The sequence below is a fragment of the Varroa jacobsoni genome, unplaced genomic scaffold (assembly GCF_002532875.2).
Source record: "Varroa jacobsoni isolate VJ856 unplaced genomic scaffold, vjacob_1.0 scaffold_1370, whole genome shotgun sequence".
NCBI lineage: Eukaryota > Metazoa > Arthropoda > Arachnida > Mesostigmata > Varroidae > Varroa > Varroa jacobsoni.
Window position 1 is genome coordinate 40,460 of NW_019214272.1, and position 17,706 is coordinate 58,165.

A 17,706-nucleotide genomic window follows, 5' to 3' on the forward strand; every position below is an offset into this window, starting at 1 on the left:
CTGTTTGAACGGAGCAGCTTAACCTCGTACACTTTTACTTAAGAAATAAAAAAAAAAATCAGAATTTAAAAATTTTCTTCGGTTATCAACTTGACAAGGCGTGCCCATTCATAAACATGGAGACTATAAAACCTACGTTTACAAGTGCAATAATAGACGTGGTCCAGCAAAGATACATAGGCATAGTGCAAGGTTGGCAGTACATTTTACTTAGAGCCGTGTAGAAACCGCTAGAGCTTATATAGTCAAAAGGTGTTAGTAGTAACAATATAGTTCAATGAGTAATGACTGAAACTATCCTCAGATGAGCGAAACAGATCCCTAAAATTAGCAATAGGTAATAACAAGTTTTGATTAAATTCCTAAAATTTTATTTTCTATAGGTTTCAATTACAGGTATGTTGGTTGTTAGCACACAGTTATTTTGTCGACTTTCAAACGTTGCAGAAACGTTGCGACTTCTTCGCGTCCAAATCAGAGTATACAGTTCTTTTAGTATACATTTTGCAAATAAGAGAACGAAAATAAGACAGTACTAAATAGTGATACTGAAAAATGCTCAAAAAGCTCGGGTGACAAGTTTTATTTATGTTTTCCCTGTATTCGAACGCTGGTCCAGTTTAAATGCATCTCATAGCGACTAGGCACAGGTACAGACATAAATGCAACTTATTAAAGCAACGCCTCCTCCTCGTGTAGCAATAACGTCAAGAATTACTGACACGTGCCATAACACTTGACTGCCCAACCCATGTATCTGTTCCAACGTGCCGTCTCTATCCATCCAAGCTCTCAACGATTTTAAGATCAAAGGTGTAAATGCTCCAGACACGCGATGATTCTTGATTGACAGTTGTCCAGGATTTGCTGCAACAAGACTATGTGATTCTCTCGAACATTTTTTAGCCGCCTTGTCGTTCTACGAAACCTGTTTTATTTGCTCGAGCCGGAACTTTCCCCGCGGTTGCTAGGATCAGGCCTTTTGGCAGCTTTTTGAAGTCGTTGAGTTAAAAGAAGGTAGCGGCGAAGCGACTCCCTCCACACTTTAACACACCACCATGGATTTCAGCCTTGCAGCTTAGTTCACTCGTCGTCCATCTCAATTTGACTAACTTCTCGGCAACCCCGGCCTGACGATTCGCTCTCTTCTTCAATTGCAACGACGACGCACTAGTACCGGCACGTATGTAATCGGTTCAGACAGCATTTCACTCTGATGTAGCGATAATGACGGAAACGCGGAAGATGCTCGATGAGCCGCGTAGCAGGTTAGTCCTTAGGCTATACAAAGCTTTTTAACGGGTCAAAAGAACTGAATAGCTTTCAAATTAGACACTACTAGGAGATGGAATTTGCTAGCTATTTCTCACTTCTTTGGCTATCTATGTTTACCAGCTAATCGAATGTCATCAGGAAATGATGAGTTTTTGAATAAGGACATTGCTTGGTGCTGAAAATCAACACTGATTTATTAAGTTTCAATTTCTCGAAGGTGGAGACGTTAATAAAATCCATTGAAAATTAACGAAAAAAACTATGTAAAGAAGCTCTTAGCGCAACAAGCGTTTATAACACTGCAGTCTTTTTTTGGAGGGGAAATTAGGCATTTAAGGATTACAGAGAAGGTGACTGCAGTTCAGGGTCCTAAATAATGCGTTATCCGCCGACTTGATATGTGGCTTCTCAAAGTACGGGTTATAAAACTGTGATGAAAACATCGAAGATAAAGAAAAAAAAACCGGCTCTTCACGAGCTAAGTCCAATGCAGCTAAAAACTGGTGTGGTATACTTTACAAATAAATTGCTCGACTATTACTAGCAAGAAACGCGCATAGAGTGCGATCAAGGTGACATGGGTCAGTCTGTATTGCCCATCAGAGAAAAACCAGGGGAAAGAATAGTCGCCCGGACAGGAAAGGAAGCGACTCTGGAGATAGCGCCGAAGAGAATGCAGGCAAGCTAATTCCTATACTTAGAAAATATATCAGGGGAATCTGTTTTGACGAGATAGTCCCCGAAAGGAAAACAATCAGTGCTGTCACAGATCCCTACGACGAGCCTCATGGATACATGGCACAGCAGTCGACGGTAGACAGTCTGATTAGTGAACGTCTTGAATTAAAGAGAAAAGAGTGCAGCGATGGCTTTAACTCCGTATTATCCAGACTTTGTACCGTGTTATTTCGGTTGCTTCCATGTATGAACGAGGGCGACTGGTTGCTTTGTCGGTAACCTGACAAAATGTACGTTGCATTACACTTCTGCAAGGTTATTCAGGTTTCATACAGACTACTAGACGCAAGGCTAAAATCGTCTTTGTTAAAGGAATGAAATATCATCTTCTTTCGTGGGGTTTCCTCAATGCTAACAGCGAAGTAATTTATGTACGAGATCTTTCCGCAGATTCTGGTCATTAACAGTAAGAAAGCGCTTTTACGCCCCTAACTAAGTTGGTCGAGTATATTTTATCCAGCCAAAATTTTAATGGTACGTAACCAGTACTTCTATAATCTATATCGAAGAAAAAACTTTATTTTCTGCTACTGAAGATTAACGCCATGATAGAATGTAATTGAGCGTACATTGCGGTATGCTCTTATAGCTTTGGATATTTAAATTAGTGTGTAAATCATTTTCAGCTCGAGCGGTCAGTTGAAAATGATCGGACATTCTAAAAAATCTACTCTATTCGAACGTTTGTAATAGTACTTATAGTATTCCTATGAATTACGAAACACTTTGCTTAGAAAATGCGCCTGTGTATTGTGTGAAACAAAGATATGTTTCATTAGACCATGATGCTAGATCTTATTAACAACACTTGATTTTAGAACCATAGAGAATTTCTCACTGCTACTATACCGTATTCAACTGCTTATTGCAATGTCTAATTGAGTTGTTGAATCCTTTGTTTCTCCAAAGGTAGAATACGGCCGCTGAGCTGGCGCGGTAAGCAAGACTCACATCTTGACGTCCCTGTGTCGATCGCCAAACGAAACTCAATTACTTTCTCAAAATAATTTATATTGACTTACCCTAGGCCTAACTATGTATCATTTCACTTTTTATCCGTAATATTTTTATCCTAGTCCTTATCGTTTGGCAGGCATTTCGCCTCTAAAAGGGCTCATTCTAATCGGTTTTAGCCGGCTATAAAAAAAAATTTAATCGCAACGACGGCATGTTTAGACATAGATCTTTAATAACTGATAAACATCAAGTTTAAATGAACAGTTTATGCAATCTCATCAACAAGGACCTTTCTGCAATTCAAGTGCCTAAAGTATAACTTTTGACCTGATTCGTTGCGAATATTAGATCTCGCGAAATATTAATACTATAATATAATGAGATAATAATAAACTACTTACGGTATAACGCTGGTCATAATGAAACTGCGGAGGAAAATCATTTCAGGACACTACTGGGAAAACTTTACTCAATTGGCTTTGCTGTGGCCTGTCCTAAATATAAAATATTATTGCGAAGGCTAATAGGTTTCTTGTTTACATGAAATAGCACGTTTTCTAACGCGGATTGTGGTAATATTTTCCTGATGTAAAGCACCGTTGAACTCATAAACATTTGTAATGATTACGCGCAGTGCCTTTCATTCTTATGCATTAGGATGACAAATTACGCTCCGGTAACACAACTAATGTTCACCCCCAAAAGACTGAATTCGGATTTGTGCCCTAAAATAAAATCAGAGGAAGTTTTACGGGGGTATTGCGACTGCTGCTCTTTGTCGTTTCCGTGCTCCTGACATTGGAAGACCTGAAACTAATATAGCGTCATTCCGTTTATTCCAATACGTATTTGGCTGAGATTTTCACCAGAAGGCAAAGTCTCATATCAAGCAACAGCGTACGGATTATCGAAAGTTAAATAGCTAAAGGCCAAAACGACTACCGTTAAAATATACCTTTGCCTCCGGTTACCATGTGTCGAGCTCTATGTTCGTCTCTGGGGTCCTGCCTCTATGTTTTACGACTTCGAAGACAAATGACAACGTCCTACATGCACGTTCTCAGGCAGAAGACCAGAAGAAAATGCGAGCATTTTAATAAAATGGTTACGAGTTGTCGCATGTTGGTGAAGATATACGAACCCAGCTTCATTCCGGGACACAATAGAATATAGCAAACTGGCCAATAGCGTAATTTACTTGCACCTGGAGCGAGTGAATTCTACCTACTAGACCTCAGTTCTTATTAATCAGTAAACGAAGGGTAAATAAGCACTCTGAATATAATTCACAAAAATGCGGGCCATTAAACTTGAAGATCAAAGTATTATATAACGTTACTCTAAGCCAATCCTAGTTTATAATTCATTTGAAAGCATAGCGATTAATAGTTTAGTGCTTCGTCGAAGAGCAGGATAAAGGTGCAGAATCCTCAATAGGACAGCAAATTCTTCGTATCCTAATTTTTCAGAGGAAGTGCAAAGAGGTTTATGCGTTGATACTTTATATACATCTCAATTGGATAGTTTTATATATATATATAAGAACACCAGTACTTTTGGTTTGTTTTATGGTTTCTTTCCTTGTTTACTTTTCCACTGTTTGTTTTCGTTTATATTACACTCAGAAGTGTAGCCTCTTCTTTGAAAATCCAAATCTTCTGACGAGTTCAGGCTTCACACATGAAGGTTCCGAGTGCAAAAAAGCGTATTTTAGGCATCTGCTGTAGGCCGCTTTTCTCGAGACTAAACAACCACCAAAGCAACATGGAATATCTGTTTTAAATATAGCGAGAGCTTTTCAACTGATAGTAGTGCTCAAACTTGGTTTGCGATATTCAAGAATAGCATCTTTGACCTGGAACGCATACTGTGCTTTAATTGGGCATCTAGAATCAGTAAAGACTAACCGGAGGCACTTTTAAAGAATGACGGCCCGTCAATTCGTGCGAGAAAGTGAACTGAATTCATATGGTTGTTGGCAAGTGGCTTAGGTCTATTATACAACTTGGATAGGCCATTAACTAAGACGCGGCCTCTTATTGCCTATCAACGTCCCGCTCGGCAGTGAACAGCACGCATTCACAGTAATAGGATTTCACACAGAACCTGGTCACATCAGCGACGAGAACAAGTGTTTCCACGTTGATACGATGCAGAGAAAAATCATTATAGTCAGACCCTTATTAAAAAAGAAAACGATGATTCTCCTTTGGTCAGGTTATGAACTATTCAAGAATAACAAGGATCTCTATCGGAAAAGGTTTGAAAAAGGAGACAAAGTCATCCTCCTTCATGACATATGGCAAAGATAGTAAAAGTCGCCTTGCAAAAGCTTGAGCAAAAGATTCCCTTCTACTCCACCTTCTTCAGATCCCGCTCCGTAAGATTATCGAATAACATCAGTAAGCGTACGCCTGACAGTGAGGAGGGTTCTGAAATCCTGTAACGAGCTTTTTGCTGACGAACATCAAAATATACGATAAGAAGGAATAAATCAATCATTGATGAACGCGAGAAGGTCGTGGTGAATCACGTAGACGTAGCAAATATATAACAAGTTAATTTCTCGTTAGGATTCGTTAGGTGAGAAGCCGAAATAATTAATGTTCCAGCTTAATGTAATGAGTATGTGCTTATTAAAGAGCTAGCCGAAACGTTATTATAATTGCTCTTGTAGTTATATCTATGAAAGGTTTTTGCAAAAACATCGTATGACTATTACGCGTAATAGACTTGACCTCTCATTTAGTCAGTCATTTCATACTGTCATTTAGACACGTTAATAATAATAATGTAATCTATGAAGATCTGAATGACATTACGATCTTCAGAAGCTATTCTAAGCATCAAGGTAATTATGTTTATTTCCATTTTGAAAAAAAAACATTGCCACTTCCAGGTCGAAGCCTGTAGTAGCCGAGAGCATTGTAGTGGCAAAAGTAGTGCGATTACTCGTTTTGTAGCTTCTGGCTTAAAAAAGACCGTTGCAATGATTTCCTTCTTCGACTAGTATTTTCTATTTTTAATCCAATATTTTTTTCCAACGAAAATTGAATTGTTATTCAATCTACTTCGTAAAAGGTTTCTAATAAATATTATGATAGTTCACTTGGGTAGACGATTCCATCACATCGTATCGCAAGAGACTGGCATGGCTATCGTTGTTTGGGTAGCAGCACATACATTAAAGAGTATGTCCTCGTGTATGTTCTATGACCTCGCTTTACGCTGCCGTAAGCTCGATCTGTCAAGCAGCTAGATAACTTATAAATTAGCAGTCGAAATACCTTTATTGCGGAAATCACTGAGCTCAAATTAGATTCCCCTCAGTTGAATTACTATATTTATCTAGTGCCTAAATTCACAAAGTATAGCAAAAAGGAGCTATTATGTATTACAAACAAAAAAAAAAAAACGTAATCTTTACGTTTCTAAACGTAATTAGAATTGGAAAAAGTCCAGGTGTTCAAATGTTGTATTAGAGCTATCAATAAGTTTCAAATTGATCCATTATAACAGAGTAACCAACGGGAAATGGTAGTACACGGCGTAGGAATCCTTTAGCGGAATGAACAATTATTCCATTTGCCAAAAAAATGTTAAGTCACAGTTTAGGAGTAATTGATTTTTTAAAAACAGAACCATGCTTGAAACAAGCTATTGAATGTTATACATAATACAAATTGCCTTTAAAAGAGGCTCCTAAAACTAGGTCTGTATCTTCTGATTCTTCCAGTATCTTTAAGTAGGCCCTTTGAAGTATATCCGCAGTGCTTCTCTCTATATAAGATTAAGCTGTTGACGCATATTTCTTGGCACTGAAGAGTCACTTATGCCATGCTTCTTAAATGCTTAATAGTACTTTGTGTCATATGAAATTAATATGAAAATCTTCGAAAGATTCATGTTTGAAATTTTTCTCAAAGAAAAGAAAGCTCAAAGGCACCTGATACACTTTTTTAAATGCCAGCTGGAAGTTTTCATAAGGGGTAACTGTTGAGAATCACCGTCTCACAGAAACGTCCCAGCTAATTAGCTTAATTCCAGCGAAAGCTCTCCGTTGTATGAAGAATATGATCATAGCTAAGGTTAGCGGTTTCCATTGCGCAAGCCTGATGTAAGCTTACGAAGCAAATGGGCGCGATTTACCACGAAGTTTATAACTGCTAACGAGCTAAAGCTCTCTAACGTTCTCCTGGGCCATTCTACTATCGGAAATAGATAATTCAGTTCTAAAAAAGCATAGTGAGGTCGCAAAAAATACAGTCTTTCATTTTCAGATTAAGTATCAGCCTATACTTGTAGTTCCTTTCCTCTCTTGCGAAAAGAGCATATACATGCAAGGTAAAATAAAGTATATAATCAAACATTTATTAAAAAAAAAAAAGCTAACTCCGTATGATAAGCCAGCTGAATAATAAGACCCTATTAACATCTGTTAACCTATTAAACCCTAGTTACCTTCCTATCAGCCCCTTTGGCGGCCCTCTCGAATTAAAAATGAGCAAAAATATCGTTAGATCTTACTGATAGCATACATACATATAAGATTAGTACCCACCGTCAAAGTCCAGTGTCGCCGCCTGCTAGACCAAAGGCGTTATTCCTTCTTCCACTGATTCTAGCTATAAAAATAAAGAATGGCCTACTCGAAGCCCACGACTAGCTATTTTTTAATGAAGTTCAAGTATTTGCTACTGATTGTTCCGATCAACTTCGAGATTTGTGATACGCACCGGTGGCTAAAAGCGGCTGTATTGACTTTATCTTTAAAACTAACCGTAATGTATGTCAAACTCGAACGTTCATTGCCAATTCATGCCAAAGGCAACCAGTGCATTCAGTACTGGCGTTGAATATTTGTCCACAGTTAGTTTTGAAGCACAGTTACTCGAGACATCGTAGATATCATCTAATCGGTCTCAAGGCACAAGCACAGCTTGCATCTGAATCATATTTAAGCACAAGTTTCTTGTTCACTCGAAGAAGAACTATAGAGCACCGAAAGTAAAAGCTGAGAGCACCTCCTTCGTAAGGGGTACGTCCAAAACCTCGACCACAGTCGTTTTTGAATCGACAATGGACACTGTGCATTTTTATATCTATACATGAAAAAGAAATTAAAAATGTTTCTTTTTGCCGTGCTTGCTCTCCTGCTGCCGTCTCAACTGGATAGATTCAGCATGATTCCGTTACCATGGTATTTTTAGATCTCGCAAGGGAGCAGTTAAGGACTGTGTAGAAATTACTACGTGAAGGACATCCAAAACACGCTGGTGTTAGGTAGTAACGTGGCACAGCTATGGAGGATCCTTCTTCTCAAATGAAATACTTAAAGTTTCACTAAAAGACATTGGAAGCAATTTATTTTGTCAATAGGATTCGCGTCGGATAATAATTATTTGAGTAGAATAAGGGATCCTTACACACTGAATTGAACGTGATTTATTTTCGCAACTTAATTAGATGTGGTTAGTATGCTTCAACATTATCATACATTTTGAAGAGAGATGACAGGATAATTCAGGCACATAAATCACATACAGGAATTAAGGTATTGCAAAGCAATTCAGTTCTAAACGAAGTTACTTAAAGAGACATTGAAGAAATATTTAGACATAGACGGTATTTTTGAAGGGACAATGCGATACCACCATGTAGAGTGTGTGCTTTTCATGTAGTATTTGTTGTTTATAGGCTTACCACGTGAGAAATATATGGGAACTCGAATATTCAGCACAAGGTTCAGTTTTATTTAGATTATCTTTACCAGGATTCTCTGCAAATATTGTCTTCATTGCCTACGCGTTTGTGCAAGAATAAACGTGAAAAACACGAGCGGTTTTTAACATGTTACATTGGTTTTGTCACTTAGAATTATCACTAATTAGAAACAACGTACACTTTTGCAAATCGTCTTACATCTGGAGCTAAATTAACGCCTACCATATAAAGGATTTCGGAGTCAAACAACAAGGGGTTCCCGATTTGATGTTATTATTAGATATAAACAAAGTGCCAAAAAAAGGTATGCAAAAGTAAAGTAATTCTACGTTGACCCCTAACTAGGCCACACATATTGTCATTTTTTTTTCAAAGCTCTTTAAGAAAGTGTTGCCTTTTATATGTCTAAAGCTAAAAATTGCATTTTTTCCTATTAGACTCACTTTTATTTCAGCCGTTAGTGTTCGTATGATAGGCAGTTCGAACTGAACCATTGAAAAGCTAATTCGAAGCCGCACTGTTCCTAAGACCTTCTAACATGGCCGGACTTGATTTATAATAATAACAACTTCAAATAAGCACAAAAGCAAATTATTCTGATTGCTTGTGCTATTTCAATGTGCTTTTTACGAAATCGACCAAAACAAAAGCGATCAGAGAGCAAACTTTGCTAGCCTCAAAGCACTGCTTGCTCAAAAGGATTCGCCTAATGGTCATGCCAACTACATCAATTCTCGTTTTAGCTATTCGTCTTCGAAGTGACATGGCCAGAAGGCACATATACTCCGTGCGGTGGGGCCACATCAAAGAAATCAAATAGAAGTGTTCTGAAGCTTAGTCATGAACATCAGTTTGGCTCGACTGAGCTACATCTTGGTAATACGACTGAATCCGTGCATGGATATATCTCTGCTAAAAGGGAAGCGCCGGATCTTAGACGCTTATAATGCTCAAGTAACGCTATGGTAAATTGATGACTGGAGGAAACGCTTCGGAGGCTTGAAAATAATTATGTCTAATGCCTTTGCAGAATAAAGATCCACCAACAGTGGCATTTATATTGGGTATCTATGTAGATTATTAGGTCTATTTTTCTTTTCTATCGAAAAATATGCACTGGTGGAAACTAAATAAGCCGAGGTCGCGTCCATAAAGTATAGAGAATCGTTATATTTAGAGACTACAGATGTAAGCTTGTAGAGAGAATAAGGTTTATATGCTGCATAATCCGCATACTCGGGCTTAGCGGAACTTGTTATAAGACCTTTGCGAGTGAGCGGCGGTGGCGAAGGAACATCACATAAAGAACTGAGGTTCGCGCAGCTACAGCGAACATTGTTATACATTATCGAAACAGATTCATGAATGAAGAAGTTGAGAAATACAACAAATTTACTGCTCCAGCGATCTACTGTAATAGATAATTTTTTTAAAGTACCAGAGCCTATAGACATGGCCACACCTTATTAAGTACAATTACTTAAAATGTGGATACGCACGAAATCTGCCAACAACATAATCTGCAGCGTAATTTCATACGATACGTTTCTCACGTCATTTTGTAGAAAGAAGTTCACTCATAAAGTGTATTTAAAGGATAAACAAATTAAGTCTAAATATTAATCGGATAGCTTTTTCTCGCATAAGTTCTTTGAAAAATAACCACTCTTGTACCCATATTGCAAGGAGCAAGCATACAATTTGATAAGAGTAACCTAATCCGCTTCAAAATGCTTACAACTAAAAAGATCTTAGCGTATTAGCTAGATTTGATTAAGCGTGAGTGTGTTTTGACTTTCAAAAGGACATTGAGAAAACACGTTATCATATATAGTGGGCCTATTTACGGTTGGTACGAACTATCACAAGATTGCACGAGGCTAAATGCTACTTACAATTAAGACTAATTTGTGGTTAGCTCGTCAACATAAACAAGTACCCAAAAACCGTCATCAGCAACTATATCGTTTACCTAGTAAGCCACAGAAGCAGAATAGTTGAGAGAAATCTGATTAATCGGAATTACTAAGGTATCACTTAAAAGTATTTGAAAAATAGATGGTATCACGAAGTGGTGTTCGATTTTTGATCCTCATTGGTTTCAGATATATTGTTAGCTGAGCTTCTTTTAGACGAATTCATCTTTACAATAGAATGGTCAAGCGTTAATAATGCTATAGGTCCACTTGTTGTTGATCTAAAACAGCATCCTCACGTTTACAGATAGTACTCGTAATAAATCTATTCCAGAATATATGTAAGTAAACAATCTCGTAAATCGAACAGCTTGAAGCAGAGCAGTTAGCTCTACCTAAGCTTGCTTAGCGAAAGGAGTCCTTTCGCATATTCATTAAAGCCAATATCTTTGGTAACAGTAAAATGTGATAGTGTAGCACCAAACTTATGCAAAACCATGAGCAATTAATCGAAGTCTAGTTCTACAGGTACATGTTTAGATAGGGAAAAATAACTAGGGAAAAATTATTTCGAAAGCGCAAAGTTTTGGTTACCTTCTCGAGTAGTCGTTAAGTAATATTTGATGCCTTCCTTTTCTAGATTGTCTTCTTTTCTCTTCGTTCTGAAATAAGGATGGCAGAGTAAGGATATCCGGAACAGGGAATTGAGGTAGAGTTACCGTTGTTCATAATGATACGTACCTAATTTAGATACCCTCAGTGATCTTACATAAGTTATAGGGGGTAGGGTTCTTATAAGGACTCAGCTTGTTTTGTCTACCTTACCCTACAGCCAATATTTTAGCAGTAAAACAATACATTTCAGTAAGAAAAGCCGCACCTAATAGGCTTTCCGATTGCTGAATTATTCTATTAGATAAAATTTTCAAATACCAGTTCTTTGGTTAAAGTAATCAAGTTAAAGCAATTTTCGATAATGGCGAGCAGCAAATGGATCAGCGAACAAAGATGATATAGTTTCGGTTTTAGCGATCATTCGGTAGGGATAGCTTACTTTGTTTTACGAAGTTTATCGATCTATTTAATTTAGCTACTGAAAGTTATAAATAGTTGGCTGACATGAGCCAAATCGGCCCTTTCGAGTTAACGAATTGGAATGATTTCCTTCGATCAATGCAGTTCCTCGGTGGGAAGAGAGGTGCGAAAGACAACATTGAGCGGCCAGATATTTTTCCTGCTAGAAGAAAAAGTTAGCTTTGCCTATGCAACGTAATGGCAGTTTGGTTACTTGTAAGTTGACGACAGCAACTTCTCTGTCCCGTCTATATTTGAAAACCATGTCGTGCCAGCGTTTGCACCGGCCACCAGCATCACTCGCGCGAATCTATCATCGATGCAAAAATAGTGTTACATAAATGAGTGTGTCCGACATGTAAAGCATCGCAAGTTGTGTTCGAACTATATTGAAGAGGAAGTTTCAAGGTTGTAGTCTATTAAGTGGCCATAGGACGTCGAAACAAATCCTAATCAGAAACGGATTCCCTAAATGATGCAATGAAAGAAAGAATCGAATGGTCAACATCGAGCAAACAAAAAATGCAACGAACTTTCAGGCAGAGCGAGGGAGCAGGATAAACAATTGATCAAAGTTGCATCGATACTCAAAGACGTAAATACAGTAAAACAAACCAACACGAAAACATGTCAGTAGACGACAAATTTCTCTTGTATGCCAGGGAAAATTAACTGACTGCAGAACTAGACAGACTCTATTCAAACAATGCACCAGCAGCGAAGGATTTTCAAAGATATCGGTCAACACATACGTTTATTTCAGATTTCTTTTGGCGCCATTGGGGAGTGTCGTTCTTCTAAACGAACCTACAATCCTTTATACAAGATGTTGTTTATCATAGAATCGGGTCACTGAGGCCATTACACGAGATGCAATTCCGATTTTTGCAGATCTGTTTTATGCATCCACAAGACAGCATAGAACGCCGCCTACAAATTTTAAATCACCCAACATTTCGAGCCGTCGTTCAGTATTTAAAGGGTGTGCCTAAAGGAACAACATTTACATCCGATACGTGACAATGAATGAAAGGAATCATTGTTCAAAACGCGGCCAGCCCTGGAATACCGGTGCGGCATAACCCCCCACGGTCTGAGCAAACAGAGCAATTAAAGCAGACCAAGCAACGCTTTGCATATCCTTTGCGAATCACGTCGGTCCTATGTGTAACTATCTCTCTTTCGAATTTTACATTTGGTACCGCCGTGAGGCATTCCATTAGACCGATGGCTGGTAAGATCCCACCACGAAACGAATCGTGTGTCTGTCTATACCTGGATTCAAGTCTAGAACGTAACACGTCCGTAAGATTAGCAACCAAATCCGTTACCCACTAAGCTATAACAAGGACCTTATGACCGCCTACAGTATTTTGTACTGTCCCAATAGGCTGGCATCGTGAGCTATCCACAACAAAAAATAAGTTGCGCTCCGATAATATGGAAGTTGAATCACTAATCGTGAGAATCCCTTTAATCGTCTGTTGCAAGCGAATCGTCCCTTTGTACGATACTTGATCTATATGACTGCGAAGATTGAATCGCTGAAGAACTCTGTTGTACGCTCATCTGATCAAAATTTTATTGGATTCATTTGTAGGAGACTTAGTGATTGAAAGGACGAAGATAAATTTTCAAACGTTAACAATATTTTATCCTATCATTTACATTCAAAGGTGAACCGAGATACGCGACAGAATACCACGATGCATGTGCGTGCGCATGCATTTGTGTTACTACTCCTGACAATAATGTGCAATGCAGGTTGGCTAGAACTTGTTAGTTACCTTAGTGAACGTCAGTAATCTGAAGATCGATCAGACCCTCTCAAATGAGTGTTCCAACTGAAAAAACATTTTCATAAGACACTAAGTGCAAAAGTTCGGCAACGTTGTTGCTCGTTTGGTAGGCAAAGAATGCTAAGAACAAAGCATCACATGTCCATATTCCACTGTGGATCGACGAAGAAACTAGAACTCCACTAGAAACAGAAATTTTGGGTCGAAATGCAAATCTGAGATTTAATAAATTAGTCCTAAAAAACATGATTTATCATACTGCCAATTAATTCTGCGATAAAAACACTGCTTGAAAATATACGAATCCATACACTGAGCTCATAGTTTATGGGGAAAACTCGTACCCCATGTACTGGTGACGCTCTACTAAAATGAGAACTTTCGCAGATGACAAAAAGGACTAATAGCACCACCAGAATAAAGTTACGTCACAGGGGGTTCTTCCATATAGCGCTGAACCTCTGAAAATTTTCATCTGCCACATCAACGTTAAAATATGCTTATCAGTAAAGTTAAGTATATTGCGAAAAGTACAGTCACGGTGAATAATAAGCAGTGCCGAAATGGTAGATACATCGGGCCGCGTTTAGCCGTTGCCTGAAATGTTAAGCTTCCCAACCCATGAGTGACACCCACTTATCAAACAACTGCATCCACACCTACCGTAAAATAGTACGTAGGGTGGTGTGGTCTGCGTGGCTAATGTGCATTTCTTCATCTGCATTGCTATGATAATTATAGCATATGTTCCCACATTGGTTTGGATCTCAGCTTGGAAAAAATTACTGCGACAAATCTATGTCCCGAAAAACAGTTATTAATATGCTTGATAACTGCTTGTTATGACGTTTGATAGATTTGTTGCGGAAACTCCACCTAAGTCCAGCGAGGCCCACTTTGGTTCCTGATGGAGGCAAGTTCTTGTTGCTATCCCTAAAATACGTGATTTTAAAGTCTTGTTTACATAAATAGAATAACTAAAGGTGTTCAAAAACCACAGTATTTTTCAAGAAGATACTTTACTTTCTGAGATGATAATTCTACAATATTCGTAAACTCACATCGAAAACGACTGAAGACGTCCTTTTTTCGACATCCAAAGCAGCTTGCTTACCCAAAGGGCTACTTATTAACAATCAGCATCGGTAGAAGGCTGTGAGGGACGTCGAATAAACCCAAACGCCTCAGGAGATTCCTAATATATTTATGATTATATTAATATATATTAACCTTTTCAAGAATGAGATAACTCAAAAATCGAGAGATTCCGGCTAAGTCCAACAGAACCTGCCTCGATCAGATGTACGGTACGGATAAGTCCTTGATACCATATCTCAAAGATGTGATTCCGAGGATTTGCTTACACGGAGAGAATAGCTAAAAATACTAAACCAAAATAAATACATTTTCATTTAAAAAAATTATAAATTAATTTAAAATTGAAACAGTGTCTCAAGAATATTACCGTGAAGACGAGTAATCAAAGAAAAAAATTGTTCATCCTTGAATTCTATCATGGTAAAGCCTTTTACATATCTGCAAGTTAAACTGAAGGACTTTTACAAAATGTTAGGGAGGCTTAATCTGTCAACCCTTAAAAATCAGCACCAGTCAGACGAAAACACAGATATTGAACAATAACTGCAATTCGTAAGAAGAATAGCACGAATTCGTAATCACCCGCGAGCATCTTTTAAATGTACAACAAAAATACATCTAACGACATTTGTGGTAACGGCTCAATGATGTTGGCCGACGGTCTAGGGATGAGTGTTCATTACAGAAACATAATCTGGGGTCTCGAATGCCGAAGCGCGCACCCCTAATTTTAGATTCACATCAAGAAGGACACACTGTGCAATATAAAAAAGGATTGAGAAACGGCAAATCTACTTTGTATGACTTTATTGTCTGGAACGAATATCCCATGATTAGACGAAAGCCTTATGAGGCGTCTAATCAAACGTCCTGCGATAGATGCAATAAACATTCAACAAACTTTCAGAGGACTTTTAAGGTCACACGGCTTCAATTGTTACTTCTGCCAAAAACGAGAAATGCCCATATTGAAGACGGCTGTATCAAAAAGTCGTATTTATATAGGCATTGCAAAATATAAAACTAGACCACTAACCGACGACTGAATAACGCTAGCGCCAAGGGTTCCCAGCTTTTACTGGAACAATTAAATTACACTGCCTAAAAGCACTGCTTTAAGACGAGGTTCTATTGCCCAATATATCGATCTCATCTACTTGCTGACATGAGTTGAATACCCCATGGGCATTTTTACCACAAATTGCATATTCGTTTTTACGAATATTTGTGAATAGAATGCCACGGATTATTAACAATACTTGCCCTAAACAAGTCCTTAAAACTCTAAAGGAATATAATTTGTTCAGTAAGGTTTTCCATTCCATTTTTTCACGTTTTCCCATAGAATTTGGCCCATTGATAGCCTTGATTTATCCTAAAATCTACAACTAAAGACAGGTGTACGGATCATGTAAAATAAAATAAATAAGATAAAAGCTTAGATCTCCCAAATGTTGTAATGGCACAAGGGTGGTAGTGTGATTTATTTAAGCATTTTATTATAGCTCATATTCAAAGCGGTGCAAAAACCACTTCGTTATGTTTCTAAGAAATACTATCAATTTTTCAAAAACGATGGATTCCCTTCTCGGCAACGTCAATTTCCTGTACAATAACGCTTTACTATAACAATTCACAAAGTGCAAGAACCAACAGCGGCAGATGTCCTCATATTTCCTGAAAAAGCCGTATTCAATCACAATACACGACAACTAGCTTTCCGTCGGACAGGAAACTCTCAAGACGTCAAGTTTTGCCGTGAAAGGAGCGACTAAATTGAAATATTATCATTCCTAACGTTCAATGATATCTTCGCAAATAAACCTCAGTAAGGACTCATTCATAAATCTAGATGTACATACATCCTCATATTCACAGCATGGAATTGGAGCTAATAAAGCTAAAAATCTAGTGATTAATAACGTTGCCTTTACATAAACATCAAAAAAGTTCTTAATTTAACTAGAAAACATTAGAAAAAGAAATCTCTTTAATATCCGTAGTAAACTACCAAACGAGAGAGACCTCAAGACAAAACGGGGATTATTCGAAGTCGCATTTATGATATATATAATATGCCTTTTATTTCTATTCAGGTAAAGTGTACTTAATAGCAAACTTTGCGTGAAACGAAATCCGCAAATCCGTAAAATTATGAGAGCTTTCGATGCGATTGCGTTAACTGAACGGTCTATTTAAGAAGTTCGTTATTGGTTATCAAATTATAGTTTATTTGTACGTAACTATAGCCTACCGGAGCTTGAGCTTTTTAGAAAATGTATTTGAACTCATAATAACTTCTGTCTAGCCTTTAGATTCGCACACGACATGAAGCACGGAAAGTGTATAGGTAAGAATAAAAAAAATTATCAACAGCAGCACTTCACGTAATAATAATAGTTGAAAATAAGCGATAGAGTATCAAGATCTTTTATTTGGCAGCATATGACCTAGTTTATTTACTCATTTGGAGAGATTAGTAGCTACGTATTTGGGACAGTTTTTATGTGATGCTCAAATCTTGGTCCTCTAAAAGGTCACATCGAACAATTATTGACTTCGAGTTCAGTTGAATTGAGTTCTTCTTAACAAATTAATGTATCCATTGAATCTTTAGATCCCACAAGTTTTTAATTATTGATATCTAGTATGCACACTATTTCTATTCTAAATTGTCAAAAAAAATTCTGCTTCTTGTTGCTTCCTATTTCTTCTAAAATATCGTTTTTTGACATTTTTTGACAAACATATATTCGATTTCTGAGGTGATCTGCTGATTAGTTTAATTTCAATTAAAAAAAATTACAGACATAAGTAAGGATGAATTTTCAGCGCATTCTTTACTATGATTCCCGTGTAAATGTGAAATAGAAAGAATTACTGTCGCATTTGTCCGATAATCATCGCTGAAATGACTGGCTTAACCTCGCAGTGGCGGTTTCCCAGTATTCGATTTAAATCGATAAAAAGTTTTATTAAACTTTAAACATTAAAAAGTTAAATTGCTTGATAAAAATTTAAAAAGATACGTCCTTTCTCGGTAAGCACTAATTGTAGATATCTTTTTTACCGTTTTACCACGGAAATTTAGGATCCAAACAATTCACGTGAACTTTTAGCAAAAT

The 17,706-nt window shown here is 37.6% G+C and overlaps 1 long non-coding RNA gene across 1 annotated transcript; it reads right to left on the bottom strand.

The window, feature by feature from the left end:
* Window positions 1-315: 315 nt before the first annotated feature.
* Window positions 316-4,392, bottom strand: LOC111269265 (uncharacterized). Its single transcript, XR_002685681.2, has 3 exons — window positions 3,926-4,392; window positions 3,372-3,783; window positions 316-2,976 (listed from the first exon to the last, which is right to left on the bottom strand). It is a non-coding gene; the product is annotated as an uncharacterized LOC111269265 (long non-coding RNA).
* Window positions 4,393-17,706: the final 13,314 nt, after the last annotated feature.